A 14,900-nucleotide genomic window follows, 5' to 3' on the forward strand; every position below is an offset into this window, starting at 1 on the left:
GATCCACAATTTCCCAGGACCTAAAGTGGGAACTAAACATAAACACAATTGTTAAAAAGGCCCAGCAGAGGTTGTATTTCCTGCGCCAGCTCAGGAAGTTCAACCTGCCTCAGGAGCTGCTCATCAAATTTTACTCTGCAGTAATCCAGTCTGTTCTCTGTTCATCTATCACAGTCTGGTTTGGCTCAGCCACAAAACAGGACAGGAACAGACTTCAACAGACAGTCAGGATTGCAGAAAAAATCATTGGTGTTGATCTGCCCTCCATTCAAGACTTATACAGATCTCGAGTCAGGAAACGGGCAGAAAACATCATTGCAGACCCATCACACCAGACCCATTACACCAGACCCATTACAACCTTTTTCAACTTCTTCCCTCTGGTAGGCGCTACAGAGCACTGTACGCCAAAACTACCAGACATGTGAACAGTTTCTTTCCTCAGGCCATCACTCTCATGAACACTTAAGTCAATCTCACAGCATCAGGGACAATACTAGGTAAAACCGGAGTCCAATTCCTTGTATGTGTACATATACTTGGCCAATAAAGCTGATTCTGATTCTGATTCCGATTCTGATAAATTTCAGTCAGGTTTTAGAACAAATCACAGCACAGAAACTGCACTCATTAAAGTAGTAAATGATTTGCGGGTAAATGCAGACAGAGACCATTTATCTGTTCTCATCCTCATAGATCTGAGTGCCGCATTTGACACCATTGATCATAATATTCTTAGAAATCGCCTTAGTCAATGGGTGGGCCTCTCTGGCAGCGTCTTAAATTGGTTTGAATCCTACCTGGTAGGGAGAAAATTCTTTGTTAGTTGTGGTAATTACAACTCAAAGACACATGATATTCTATATGGTGTTCCACAAGGCTCTATCCTGGGTCCGCTGCTCTTCTCAATCTACATGCTTCCATTAGGTCAGATTATCTCAGGGCACAACGTGAGCTACCACAGCTATGCTGATGACACACAGCTGTATTTATCAATAGCACCTGATGACCCCGAATCTCATGATTCACTAACACAATGTCTAACTTGTATCTCAGAATGGATGAATAGTAACTTTCTCAAGTTAAATAAAGAGAAAACTGAAATCTTAGTGATTGGCATTAATGGATACCATGAGGCTATTAGAAATAAACTGGATGCATTAGGATTAAAAATCAAAACGGAGGTAAAAAGCTTAGGGGTAACTGTTGACTGTAATCTAAATTTTTAATCGCATATTAATCAGATCACTAGGACAGCATTTTTTCACTTAAGAAACATAGCAAAAGTTAGACCTCTTATATCATTGAAAGATGCTGAGAAATTAGTTCACGCGTTTGTTTTCAGTCGACTAGATTACTGTAACGCACTCCTCTCAGGACTACCCAAAAAAGACATAAATCGTTTGCAACTAGTGCAGAATACAGCTGCTAGAATCCTAACCAGGAAAAGAAAATCCGAGCACATTTCTCCGGTTTTGATGTCACTACACTGGTTACCTGTGTCATTCAGGACTGACTTTAAAATTCTGCTTATGGTTTATAAAGCCTTAAATAATCTCGCCCCATCTTATATATCGGAAGGTCTGACGTCTTATATTCCAAATCGTAACCTCAGATCCTCAACTGAGTGTCTCCTTAGAATTCCAAGAGCAAAACTTAAAAGAAGTGGTGAGGCGGCCTTCTGCTGTTATGCACCTAAAATCTGGAATAGCCTGCAAGTAGGAATTCACCAGGCTAATACAGTGGAGCACTTAAAAAAAAACTGCTGAAAACACATTACTTTAACATAGCCTTCTCATAACTTTACTGTAATTTAAATCCTGATACTCTGTATATCTAATTCATTATAATAACTATTCATGGTGGCTCTAAAATCTGTACTAACCCCTACTCTCTCTTCTGTTTCCTTTTCCGGTGTCCTTTTGGTGGTGGCTTCCATTTACTCAAAGCACCATGATGTTCCAGCAATGATGGATGGATTAAAAGCCAGAAGTCTGTATGACCATTAGCATCAAGTGACTCCGTGAGAACCCTAACTACAAAGAGGACTATTTCATTTATGTTAGGTAGAATGCCCAGAGGGGACTGGGCGGTCTCGTGGCCTGGAACCCCTACAGATTTTATTTTTTTCTCCAGCTTTATGGAGTTTTTTTTTGTTTTTTCTGTCCACCCTGGCCATCGGACCTTACTCCTTTTCTATGTTAACTGATGTTGTCTTATTTTAATTTCTTATTTTGTCTTTTATTTTTCTTTTCTTCAATATGTAAAGCACTTTGAGCTACTTTTTGTATGAAAATGTGCTATATAAATAAATGTTGTTGTTGTTGTCCCTTTTTGACACATGATTTCTAGTGCCTTATTGTGAAAACAGAGTTCATTATTTAGGATTTGATAAAACTTTTAGGTCAAGGTCCACAAATATATTTCCACATGATTGATCAACTCCATTTACTCTTGCTACTTCTTTAACCATGAATTGTAGTTTATTCTTAGCCCTGTTGAAAAAACAAGCTTCAACTCTTTGTTTTGCATGTAGGCATTTAAGACCTTCTTTACTAGTTCATATGCCAACATGGAAAGACAATCATAGGATATGCCATTGCTGTTTCAATTGATCTCAAGCCACCTTTTATACCTTAATGGAAATGAAGGAAAACCTACCAACAGAAATTGGCTCACAATAAATACAGTATATGAATACAGAACAGACCTTTATTTAAAAGACGTTTTTTATTTAAAGAGTTTTCTTTAAAAATATTTTTGAAGGTCTTCTTATCTGTTTATGTCCATTCATTGGCACAATGCCCAGAAGCCTTGTATTAGTTGAGCTTAAAAACATTAAACACGCAGTTCAAAAAGCCACAGCACAAGCAGGAAAAAAATTAATAAAAATGCAGAATGAGGTATAGCTCCTTGTGTGGAAGACTTGTGAACATTGGAAGACTAAGGAAGCAAACATTTAAGTCTTTTATCTTGAGGAAATTGAAAGAGCACCATTCAATGACATTGGATTTCCCATTTTTAAATAATTTCTGGAATGAAATGTCAAACTTTTCCCTGGTTTTCTTTCTCAAGAATGTTTAAGATACTTTTTGCTTATAGTATTTGGACTGTATTGTCAAAAGATATATCTATTTTAATCCTTATACACAGCTGCTGGGGAGTTGCTTTGTTTTGAATATGCTCTGTCTCTAGGTATGTCAGAGGACTGGGACTTTGAGAAGTGTGGTCTAGCCTCACATGTGGAAGCAAAATGGGGGGTTGGGTGGGGGAGTAAAAGAGAGCAAGCTATTTATAATTATAATGATTAAAAGGATAGATTAGAAGTGCCAATGTAACAATAGGCTTCATGGCAATAGCTCCTGGAAAAATCGGAAATTAAGGTCAAAGCTATCTTATGTAATAATGTACTATCTTAAATTAAGACTACAAAATGACAACAAAAGTTTAGAAGCAATGTCTCCATGAGCAAACAGTTAACTTTTTGAGCTGGAATGTTTAACACTAGAATTACCAGAGTCTACGAAAAAACTCGTAGATCCGGCCCACCTTAAAACCGTTCTCACCTCTCTTTTGTCTTCTAAATGTGCCGATTTGGAGGAGCAGCGAGCAGCCGGCTATTCCGTCCCCTACCGTCGCAGAACGTTCACTAAGTTTTTCCACCTCATGGCTTGTTTGATTATCTGGGAGTGACTGAACTGCTGGAGTTTTAGAATAGAAATAATAGATCGCTATTTGGAATACATGCATTTCATGCGTGTTCCGTTTCTACAGTAATCTGTGTAAACACATTGCTAAAACAGAAACTTTTTCATATTTTAGTAATAAATGTTACAAAATGTAGAATGTGTAAAGCCCGAGTTCCTAAGATCAAATAAAGACTTCCACAAAAGCTTCACACACCATATAACAGTTTCTGTGGCGTAGCACGCTAAGATTTGCTTCTCAGACCAAGTAGCTTTTCTCTGCCTCACAAACATGAGTTCAATTCCCCGCTGGGGATAAAGTGTTACTTCTTTTTTTTGTTTTTAACCTCAAACGGACATAAAATTTGTAAATTGGTATGCACTGTCAGTTAATGAGATCGTTATATTTTCATGTGGGATGCTCCTTTTAAAATATTTTTTTAACAATTGAGACTGCAATTAACATGAACAACTGTCCTTATAACTTATTTTTTTCAAGATCCATAACACACAGACAGACAGAGCACTGCGTAATACAGAGACAGACAGGCAGAGATATACAAACAAACAGGGAAGGCACATGTACTGAAAGAAAAAAAAATCAACATGTGCGTTATTTCTGCAGCACTGAATGAGCTCACCCGTTCTAACATCACCCCTCCCCCGATCTGGCTCTCTAAGTAACAGCGCAAGTACAGACGCAAACCAAGTGTAATCAAGAGACCTGGTTCGATCCCCACTCACTCCTATATTTGCCGTTTTCAGTAGTAAGCTGCTCTTTTTGTTAATATTATACAGTACACACATGCACTTGATTTGTGTCTGTACTTGCGCTGTTACTTAGAGAGTCAGATCGGGGGGGAGGGGTGATGTTAGACCAGGTGAGCTTATTCAGTGCAGCAGGAACAACGCACATGTTGATTTTTTTTTTCTTTCAGTACATGTGCCTTCCCTGTTTATTTGTATATCTCTGCCTGTCTGTCTCTGTATTACGCAGTGCTCGGTCTGTCTGTGTGTTATGGATCTTGAAAAAAATAAGTTATAAGGACGGTTTGCTGACTTGGAGCACCACTGCCTTACTGTGCCACAGACACGCGAGTTCGATTCCCAGCTTTGAAGAAAGTGTTTTTTTTTTCCTCAAACGGACATTGAATTTATAAATTGGCATGCACTGTAAATCGTTAACTTTAAAATGTCAATCGCGGTTATTTCTGTTGATTAATTCATGCTTTTTTACTTAGAGTCAGAACAGGAGCTTTTTCAGCTTATTCAGCTTCTGATCTGACTCAAACAGCGCCAGTATAACTTCACACCCAACCTGACGCTGTTCGTTTTCAAATAATATTGCATTACTTCGACGATGTTTTCTGATTGGTACTATTCGCGTCATAAAATGATTTCTTCAAAACGTCACATATATTTGTCTCTTTCTTTTTTAAAATGTGCGTTGTAGCACTCAGCAACTGGCCACCTGCATGTTCTTGCGCACACTAAATCAGACAGCGCTATATGCAATCATCAGATTCAAATGTTAAGTTATATAGCACAGAATGGAAATCAGCAGTTCTTAGCATTCCACCACGCAAGCTGTCATATCAACCGCCTACTGTAACTTGCTTTCTTTTTTCTTCGGTTATAGTCTTGAATAAAAGTGCACTTGTTTTGTTATACTTTTGCATCAACATATGTTCCTGTGTTTGAGCTACATGGGCATGCTCAAAAAATACGCGTGTAATGCCACGAAAAGTGCATGCAGACACTTCAGTTCGCAAGCATTGGTACGACAATGCAGTCACAAGTACACTGCAGAGCTTTGGCGCGTCTTTATGTGAAAACAGCAGTGTCAGGTTGGGGGCGGTAGGGATGGATCCTGAACGCGACTGAGACAATGAAAAGTGAATTTAAAAAAAATAAAGCTAACCTTTACAAATATCATAAATTACACCAGCTGCTACAGACTGAAATCAAATGTATCTTTTTATTCTAAAATAGTGAAAATAAGAACACTTCTCAAATGGGAGTTGTGCAGGATCGAACTCATGACCTTCTGATGCGTAGTCAGCGACTGATACTGTTACGCCACGGAAGCAGCGATAGTTAATTCATATCAATGTTTCACACTAAGGCGGGTTTTTTTGGCGGTGGCTTTTTTTTGTATCTTTTGTGAAAGTGTGTCTTTGATATTTGGACTTCAGGCTTCATACATTATATAGTTTATGCCTACATTTTGTCAATTGCTACTAGAATATATAACACATTTCTGTTTTAACAATGTGTTTACACAGATTACTGTAGAACTGCAACACATATGAAATGCGTGTGTTTCAAATAACAATCTTATTATTTCTACTCTAAAACTCCACTTCACTTCCAGATAATCAATCAAGCAAGAGCTGGGAAAAGCCTGTTTACGTTCTAAGTCGTTGGGGGGATGGAATAGCCGGCTGCTGGCAGCTTGTCTTTATCAGTACATTTAGATGACAAAAGACGCTGGCGGAGAGGTGAGAAAGGTTTTAAGAAGCGATTTAAGGTGGGCCGGATATACGAGTTTTTTCGTAGGCTCTGGTAATTCTAGTGTTAAGGGCTCAATCACGAATTAAAGAGAAAGTATTCTCTCACCTAACAGGTCTAGACGCTGAAATAGTACTTTTACAGGAGACACATTTATTAAGCAAGGATCGGTTTTGGCTGCACTGGCCAAATATTCCATTCCAGCTTTATAAAAAATACTAGGGGTGTGGAAATTCTTAAACATAGAGTAATCTCATTTGTAGTATCAGATATTGTATCTGATCCTGAAGGGAGATATGTAATCGTCATGGGTAATTTATTTAACTGTAAACTGATTTTGACAAATATCTACGCACCCAATGTGGATAATAGGGACTTCATCCAAAACGTATTTGCATCCATTCGCAATGTGAACACTCATAAAACTATAATGGCTGAAGAGTTTAATTGTGTTTTAAATCCAGACCTAGAAAGGTCTCCTGCCACAGGGGAGATGACATCTAACACTGCAAAAACAATTACACAGTATGTAACTGATCACAACTTATTAGACTCCTAGAGATTTCTAAACCCAAACTCAAAAGAATATTCTTTATATTCACCAGTGCATCACTGTTACTCAACAATTGATTATTTCCTTATAGATAACAATTTTTTGCCTACAATTAAATCTTGTTAAGTACAACACTAATGTTATATCCGACCACGCCTGTTTAATCATGGAGCTAAAATCACTATGCCTCACATATTCATCTCGGAGCTGGCATCTTAACTCACTAAATTGATTTTTTTTAGAGACAAATACATTCTCAGAGGTCTCTGCAGGAATACTCTGGAGACTTTCTTAAGAGGACAATTTATTTCATATCTTTCCCACAAAAATAAATTGGAAACCAAGAAGGTATCAGAGCTAATCAGTGAAATTACCAGAATAGATCAAGAATATGCCAGGCGTCCAAATGAGACAGGTTCTACATACAGAACTCATGCATTTGACAACTAAAGAAACAGAACAACTCATTTTTAAATGAAAACATCATTACTATGAACACAGAGAAAAAGCTAATAAGATCTCAGCTCAACAAATCCACAAGCAGGAAGTTCGCAATACAATCCCAGCAATTACCAACACAAACGGAGACAAAATCATTAAACCTAAAAATATAATGCACACATTTACAGACTACTACAAGTCTTTTCATTCTACTCAGTTTAAAGAAGCCATAACACAACCTAATGCGTTTTTGGATGCATTACAGATACCACAACTAGATATTCTCAATGCAGAGGAATTGGATAAACCTCTGGCACTATCAGAATTACTAGATGCTATAAACTCACATCAGAGTGGGAAAGCAGCAGGCCCTGATGGCCTACCCTGCTGCATTTTATAAAAAAATCTCAATTAAGTTAGCTCCCCTCTTATTAGCAAGATTTACAGAAGCTAGAGACAATAAAATTCTACCTCAAACGTTTCATCATGCATTAATTACCATCTTTCCTAAGAAAAATAAGGACATGCTACAATGTGCATCATACAGACCAATATCACTTCTGAATAATTATGTTAAGATACTCCCCAAAGTCCTGGCTAGAAGGATTTAGAAAGGGCTTCCTTCGGTACTATCACAAGACCAGACTGGATTTATTAAAGGCATTCACATAGCTTCCAATCTTCAATGCCTGTTTAATGTAATTTATTCACCTACACAGTCTAACAACCCAGATATATTATTATCATTTTATGCAGAAAAAGTATTTGATATGGTTGAATGGAACTACCTTTTCACTACATTGGAGAAATTTGGGTTTGGCCCAAACATTTGTGCATGTATCAAACTACTGTATACCAGTCCAGAAGCTTCAGTTTGTTTTAACAACATTATTTCAGACTACTTAAAACTAGAACATGGTAGTTCATTGTCAAAATGCTTATGAGATGAAGGGGATTATCAGAGAAGAACTTGAGCAGAACATTTAAGCAAAACTTGCATAGATAGTCTACCCTTTAGCTGGACGAATTAACACTGTCAAGATGAATACCCTTCCTAAACTTCTCTTACTATTTCAAAGCATTCCTATGTACATCAATAAATCATTTTTTAAGAAGTTAGATTCAATCATAACCTCATTTATTTGGAGTTCAAAACATCCACATACCCAAAGGATGACCCTACAAAGACCTAAGGTAGAATATGGTGGCATGATTGTGCTAACTTTCAATTTTATTACTGGGTGGAAAATGTACAAGCTATAAAAACCTGGACATTGACCTAAATAGATGAACATACACAGGCTTGGTCTGCAATAGAAATAAAATCCTGTGGTATTTCTTTATATTCCTTACTTTGTACCCCAATAAATACAAGTTATCGCCAATATACTAATAACTCAATTGTGCTTTGTTCTCTCAGAATATGGAACCAATGTAGGGAGTACTTCCAAAATAGAGAAGCTTTTATCTGTGGCAACACTGCACGATAACCACCTTTATAGACCCTCTGATGTTATATATTATTTGAAATTGGAAAAAATCAAATTCTCACTTAGAAGATCTGTACAAAATTTTTTTAAAACCTGGTGGGATCTAATCAATAACATTTTAGAATAAGCATTTAAATTGAGGAAGCAGATTCTCTTCTACTTTTTATTCTACTTATTTACTTATTTATTTTTCCTACTATTAAAGTTTTACTCTGTTGCCCTAGCTCTCTTTCTCATGGGTGGGGGTTGATTTTTATTCAAACCTAGTTTTGTAAAGTTTGACTTGCTTGTATGGAATGTTACTTGATTTCAATAAAATGTAAAAAAAATAATTAAATGTCAAGTTTCAAAAACCTTATGAGTGCAGTATCATTAATTAATCTGAAAAATCTATCTATAGAATATTAAGGTCAGCCCTCATTGGTAAGAATAAAAATAAATAAATCCAATACTGGAAACTAAGCACAGCCTTGAGATTGCCCAGTATTTAAAATTTTTAAGACAACACAGTGGAGGTAAATTTCACTTGCTAATTGTCATTCAAAAGACATTATTTTGAAATTATCTTTGAGTACCGTCAACATTTAGCCACTAGATGCAGCTTAACAGTATAAAACAATAAAATGTTATAAAAACCTACCAAACAATTTCTAATTAGATTTTGAGATTGCTCTTGATATTCAAAAATGTTGTTTAGCATGACTAACCTATTACTAACCTGTGACTTTTGCTATCTGATGGGCATTGATTTATGTGATCTCAAAGGGGTGTTACCACTGAGAGAAATTGTTCTAACACAATCTTTTTCAAACTCTCAAGCGAGATCAACTGGTAACAGACCATTCATTTCCTGTAGTCTATAGTTTTGATCACTGTGACAATCTTTGATTTTTTTTCAAAGATCGAAGACTACTGTAGATGTTTATAAGACTGTAAAACTGGTACCATTTGAACTATAAATTTTGCCTTGTTTTACACATTTAAATTGTGATCTGACAGCAGTGATGGTTTTTGGTGATCATCCATCCATCCATTTTCCAACCCGCTGAAGCCGAACATAGGGTCATGGGGGTCTGCTGGATCCAATCCCAGCCAACACAGGGCACAAGGCAGGAACCAATCCCGGGCAGGGTGCCAACCCACCGCAGGACACACACCCACACACCAAGCACACACTAGGGCCAATTTAGAATCGCCAATCCACCTAACCTGTATGTCTTTGGACTGTGGGAGGAAACCGGAGCGCCCGGAGGAAACCCACGCAGACACGGGGAGAACATGCAAACTCCATGCAGGGAGGACCCAGGAAGCGAACCCAGGTCTCCTAACTGCGAGGCAGCAGTGCTACCACTGCGCCACCGTGCCGCCCCTTTGATGATCATTTTTTATTTAACTTATTGTGTAGTTAATAATATTTGTTCGGATTCTTTTTGTTATTTTTTCAGTATCATTGTGATGATATTTAGTTTAACATTGTTTTCATTTACAGGTCCATTTTTCTTGTTTTTTTTGATGACTGTAGCCATAGGGTTTGGGGGTTGCTATGACTGGGTGCTGCCAAATGATGGGACATCTACATATAAAAATATTAAATATTAAAAGTTGTCACACACGTGCGCTTCAGAGGCAGTCAATAAGTCCTCAGGTGAGTGAAGAGTTAACAGATGGGGGGTTGTACTGTGGTAATGATGCCTCTCTCTCTGACCTTTTAGAACCAAAGACGATAAATAACTCAACCATACCTGCACCAATCCATAATCATGAAAATGGCTCCTCATCCACTTCCTCATCGATGACGTCACTTCCGGTTTCAGAAGATGATGTCACTTCCGGTCCCATCCTGATGACGTCACTTTCCGGTCCCATATTGATGATGTCACGTCCGGCTTCCGATGATGACGTCACTTCCGGCCTCATATTGCTGGCGTCACTTTCGGTCCCACATTGATGACATCACTTCCATTATGATTTCATTTCCTGTAGCCATTTTCTGATCAGTATAAAAACCATTGTGAAACTGACCATTTTGTCGAATGTTGAATGATTTTTTCAGTTCTTTTGACCAACAGTATTGCAACAGCAATATATAGGGCAAATCCCCAAAACTTTGACATTGTCTAGTGACGTTATTTATTACAATTGACGTAGCAGGCAGGATTTAAATTGTTCCAGGATGTCAGAGGGACAAGACCTGACCACCGTGTTAAACACGATGATGACAGAACTACAGCAAGTTAAGATTCAATTAGGAGACACGAGGACCCGCTTGGCTGAATCGGAAGCTCGAGCGGCAGCAGCAATTACAGCGGAGACATTGCGGTCTGTACCACCCTTATTAACATATTTAACAGAAGATGATGATGTTGAAACGTACTTTCTGGTGTTCGAACGCAACACTAAATGCAATGCATGGCCGCAGATGGAATGAGCCTACATTCTGGCACCCTATCTGAAGGAGGAGGCACAGAGGGCTTATTATGAGCTTTCTGAGGAGCTGGCTGCCAATTACGAGCTCCTAAAGAAGGAAATATTTAAACGCTACGGTGTATCAGCGGCACAGCAGGCGAGAGAGTGGCGAGTATGGAGGTTTGACCCTGAACGAACCATACGTACACAAGTGTACGAGGTGTGGGGCAAAGTGGGCCGCTGGCTAAGGCCAGATGTTAATAGTGCCCAGCATATGGCCGAGTTATTAACAATCGAGACCTTTATAAATGCTCTGCCTGAGAAACTCGCCCAGCAGGTTCTCAAACAGGAGGTTACCTCCATGGATAACCTCGTTGAGCTGGTGAAGCGTCATTGGGTGGCCTGTAAATCGGAGGGCTCAGAACGGTTCTCGCGTTCAACCTGACAGGTTTGTGTACCTTATATGGAGCCCACCCGATCTAATCCCAAAGTCTCCACAAGGAAGAAAGAAAGACCAAGCAATCCTCCACGCTGTTTCAAAACTACTGTAGTGGCAGTAATGGCAGACCCGCCGTTTCCGGTTATACTGGGGCGAGATTGGTCTCATAATAAAAGCGGTATAAATTCTTCTGCTCCTACTATAAAAGAGGGTTTGGTAATGAATGGTAATGAAGCTAATCTGAGTGCCTCCACGCTCCCATAATTCCCAGATAGATAGCATAGCAGATGGAGATGGAAGGTCCTTCAGGCACTATGAGAGGCAACCCACCTTCCGTAGGACCTGATTTGACTGAAACTCCTCCCATTGAGATAGCTCAGGATCCCATTAGTGATTTAGTTTCACAATTTAAAATTACCCCTTCATCATTTAAACGGGAGCAATGGAATGATGATTCCTTAAAGTTTACCAGAAATGCAGTGGTTTCAGTAAATGGACAGTTGTTTGTAAATCCCTTACCATGAATGCCCTACTTTGTTATAAAAAATTATTTGTTGTATCGTGTGGCCGAACGTGATGGGGAAATTAGGACATTATTGTTAATTCCCTGCACATATTGTCATTATGTATGTGAATTAGCTCATGCTCATTTACTCAGAGCCCATTTGGGGACTGATAAAACGTTAGAACGTATTAAGTTCAGATTCTATTGACCGGGAATAAATGAGGAGGTCAGACGTTTCTGTACTTCATGTCCAGAATGTCAGATTCGTCAGATTCCTAGGAGTGACCGTGCTCCTCTTATTCCTCTTCCCTTAATTGACATTTCTTTTGAAAGAGTGGGAATTGACCTCATAGGACCCATTGAGCCTTCACTACGAGGTCATAAATATATTTTAGTTATGGTAGATTATGCCACGTGATTTCCAGAAGCTGTTCCTTTGCGCTCGGCTACTTCTAAAATAATCACACGGGAACTAGTAGGGATATTCACAAGTGTTGGGATTCCCAAAGAGGTATTAACAGACCAAGGAACTCCTTTCACGTCGGAGACATTCAGGGAGGTTGCTAGGTTACTGCGCATTTCACATCTGAAAACATTGGTCTATCACCCCCAAACAGACGGCTTGGTAGAGTGATTTAATCAAACTCTTAAACAGATGTTACGCAAGGTAGTTAGTGAGGATGGACGGAACTGGGATCAGTTACTTCCCCTCGTACTCTTTGCTTATCGGGAAGTCCCACAGACCTCAACAGGGTTTTCTCCATTTGAACTCTTTTATGGAAGACAACCTCGGGGTCTATTGGATATGCTAAAAGAAGGTTGGGAAGATGAGGTCATACCAACCTCTAATATTTTGGAATACATTGTGCAATTACGCAACAGATTAAATAAGGTTCTGCCCGTACTTAAAGAACATATGGAAAAAGCTCAAGTAGCTCAGTCGCGATATTATAATCGAAATACCACCCTTCGGGAATTTCACCCGGGGGATCGTGTTATGGTGCTCGTACCTACTTCCCATTCAAAATTATTGGCACATTGGCAAGGGCCATATGAAATTAAGGAATGAAAAGGGCTTGTCGATTATTTAGTTAAACAACTTAATCGGTGACCAAGTGAGCGCGTGTACCATGTTAATTTGCTGAAACCGTGGAAGGACAGAGAGGCGGAGCCTTCCTCCGGTCAGCCAAGCTCCCTTTTTGTTGAATATCAACCCCTTAATTTCTGTTCGAATTTTTCTTGGCAACAACGACAAGAACTGGAATCTGCTATTTTGTCCATACCGGAAGTAGTCAGCGAGCAACCTGGTCGTCTGCGCTGATTGAACATGACATTGTTACTGACCCAGGTGTGGTTGTCCGAGAACGCCTGTATAGACTTCCTGAAGCAAAGAAAAATGAAGTTGAATTGGAAATTAGGCAAATGCTAGAGATGGACATTTTTGAAGAAAGCTATAGCCCATGGTCTAGTCCAATCATCTTAATTCCCAAACCTGACGGGTCCTGGAGGTTCTGTAATGACTTCCGACGACTCAATCAGGTTTCTACGTTTGATGCGTATCCTATGCCGAGAGTGGATGATCTTATCGAGAGGCTGGGAAACGCTCAATTTTTGACTACTCTTGACATGACGAAAGGGTACTGGCAAATTCCCTTAACGTCTTCCGCAAAAGAAAAAAACGCCTTTAGTACACCTAGTGGACACTGGCATTACAAGGTCCTTCCATTTGGTTTGCACGGGGCACCTGCAACTTTTCAGCGTCTGGTGGACACACTGTTACGTCCCCACAATTCCTACAGTGCCGCCTATTTGGACGACATCGTCATTTATTCCGGCACTTGTTAGGATCATGTAAAGCATGTGTTGGCTGTGCTTACCACGCTGGCTCAAGCTGGACTTTGGATTAACCCAAAGAAATGTTTCTTTGGCTTGAAAAAAGCCAAATATTTAGGCTATCTGGTTGGTGGTGGGACGGTGCAACCACAGTGTTCCAAAATTGATGCCATTGTTAAATGGCCCTGTCTGATTACAAAGAGGCAAGTGCAAGCTTTCTTGGGGATAGCGAGTTACTACCGTCGTTTTGTACCTCAGTTTTCTGAGAGGTGTGGAATGGAAATTTTCAGTTTACAGATAACTGTCCTTTTTATATTTTAAAAAAATGTGTACTTGACAGTTTGCAGAAACTGTGTATGTGACCTTTAACATATATTACTGATGCTAACTTGTGTGAGCAGTTCAAAAGAATCTGACTTTACCAGAAATCTGCCTTTACCAGAAATGTATTTTTATAAACTGTTCTTCCTGTTTTACGAATAAGCTACTCTATGTACTCATCTGTAACCACCGTCTATTTTAAGCCCTAAAAGGCTCATGCATTAATCTGCCTTTATACGAACTTGTAAAGTGTGCACACAATCAGCTGATATAAAAGAGCTGAACTCTTTCCTGTCAGCGCGCATGCTACTGACACTCCAGTCTAGGTATGCAACAATAAAAGAAAGCTTATGAACATTTCTTCTGGTGTGAGACTCTTACTCCTTCCATTTTACGGGTCAACAATTCTTTCTTCCACAGTTTTCTGGCACCCCAGATGGGACCAAAGACGATCGGTTGACTCCTTCAACGGAATTCGGTCCGGTGATCTGACCCAGACGGCAGACTGTCTTTGAGCTCCGACAGCAGGAAAAATCAGTTCCGGCAAACCTTAGGACTGCCCTGCGCTGGTCGACTGTTACGAATTTAACAAAGAAAAAGGCTCCTCTTAAAGTGGTATGGGATGAAACTACTGAAGCTGCATTTTGTGACCTGAAGTCGGCCCTTACGTCAGCACCTGTTTTAAAATCTCCTAACTTTTCTTGTCCTTTTATCC

At 39.3% G+C, this 14,900-nt stretch overlaps 1 long non-coding RNA gene across 1 annotated transcript in view; it reads right to left on the reverse strand.

Moving 5' to 3' along the window:
- Positions 1–2,118: 2,118 nt before the first annotated feature.
- Positions 2,119–14,900, reverse strand: part of LOC127526671 (uncharacterized) — an 83,282-nt gene continuing 70,500 nt past the window's right edge. The window contains exon 2 of the long non-coding RNA XR_007934098.1: positions 2,119–2,330. This is a non-coding gene — a long non-coding RNA (uncharacterized LOC127526671). The remainder of the gene's footprint in view (positions 2,331–14,900) is intronic.

This window comes from Erpetoichthys calabaricus, chromosome 1 (genome assembly GCF_900747795.2).
Source record: "Erpetoichthys calabaricus chromosome 1, fErpCal1.3, whole genome shotgun sequence".
NCBI classification, from domain to species: Eukaryota; Metazoa; Chordata; class Cladistia; order Polypteriformes; family Polypteridae; genus Erpetoichthys; species Erpetoichthys calabaricus.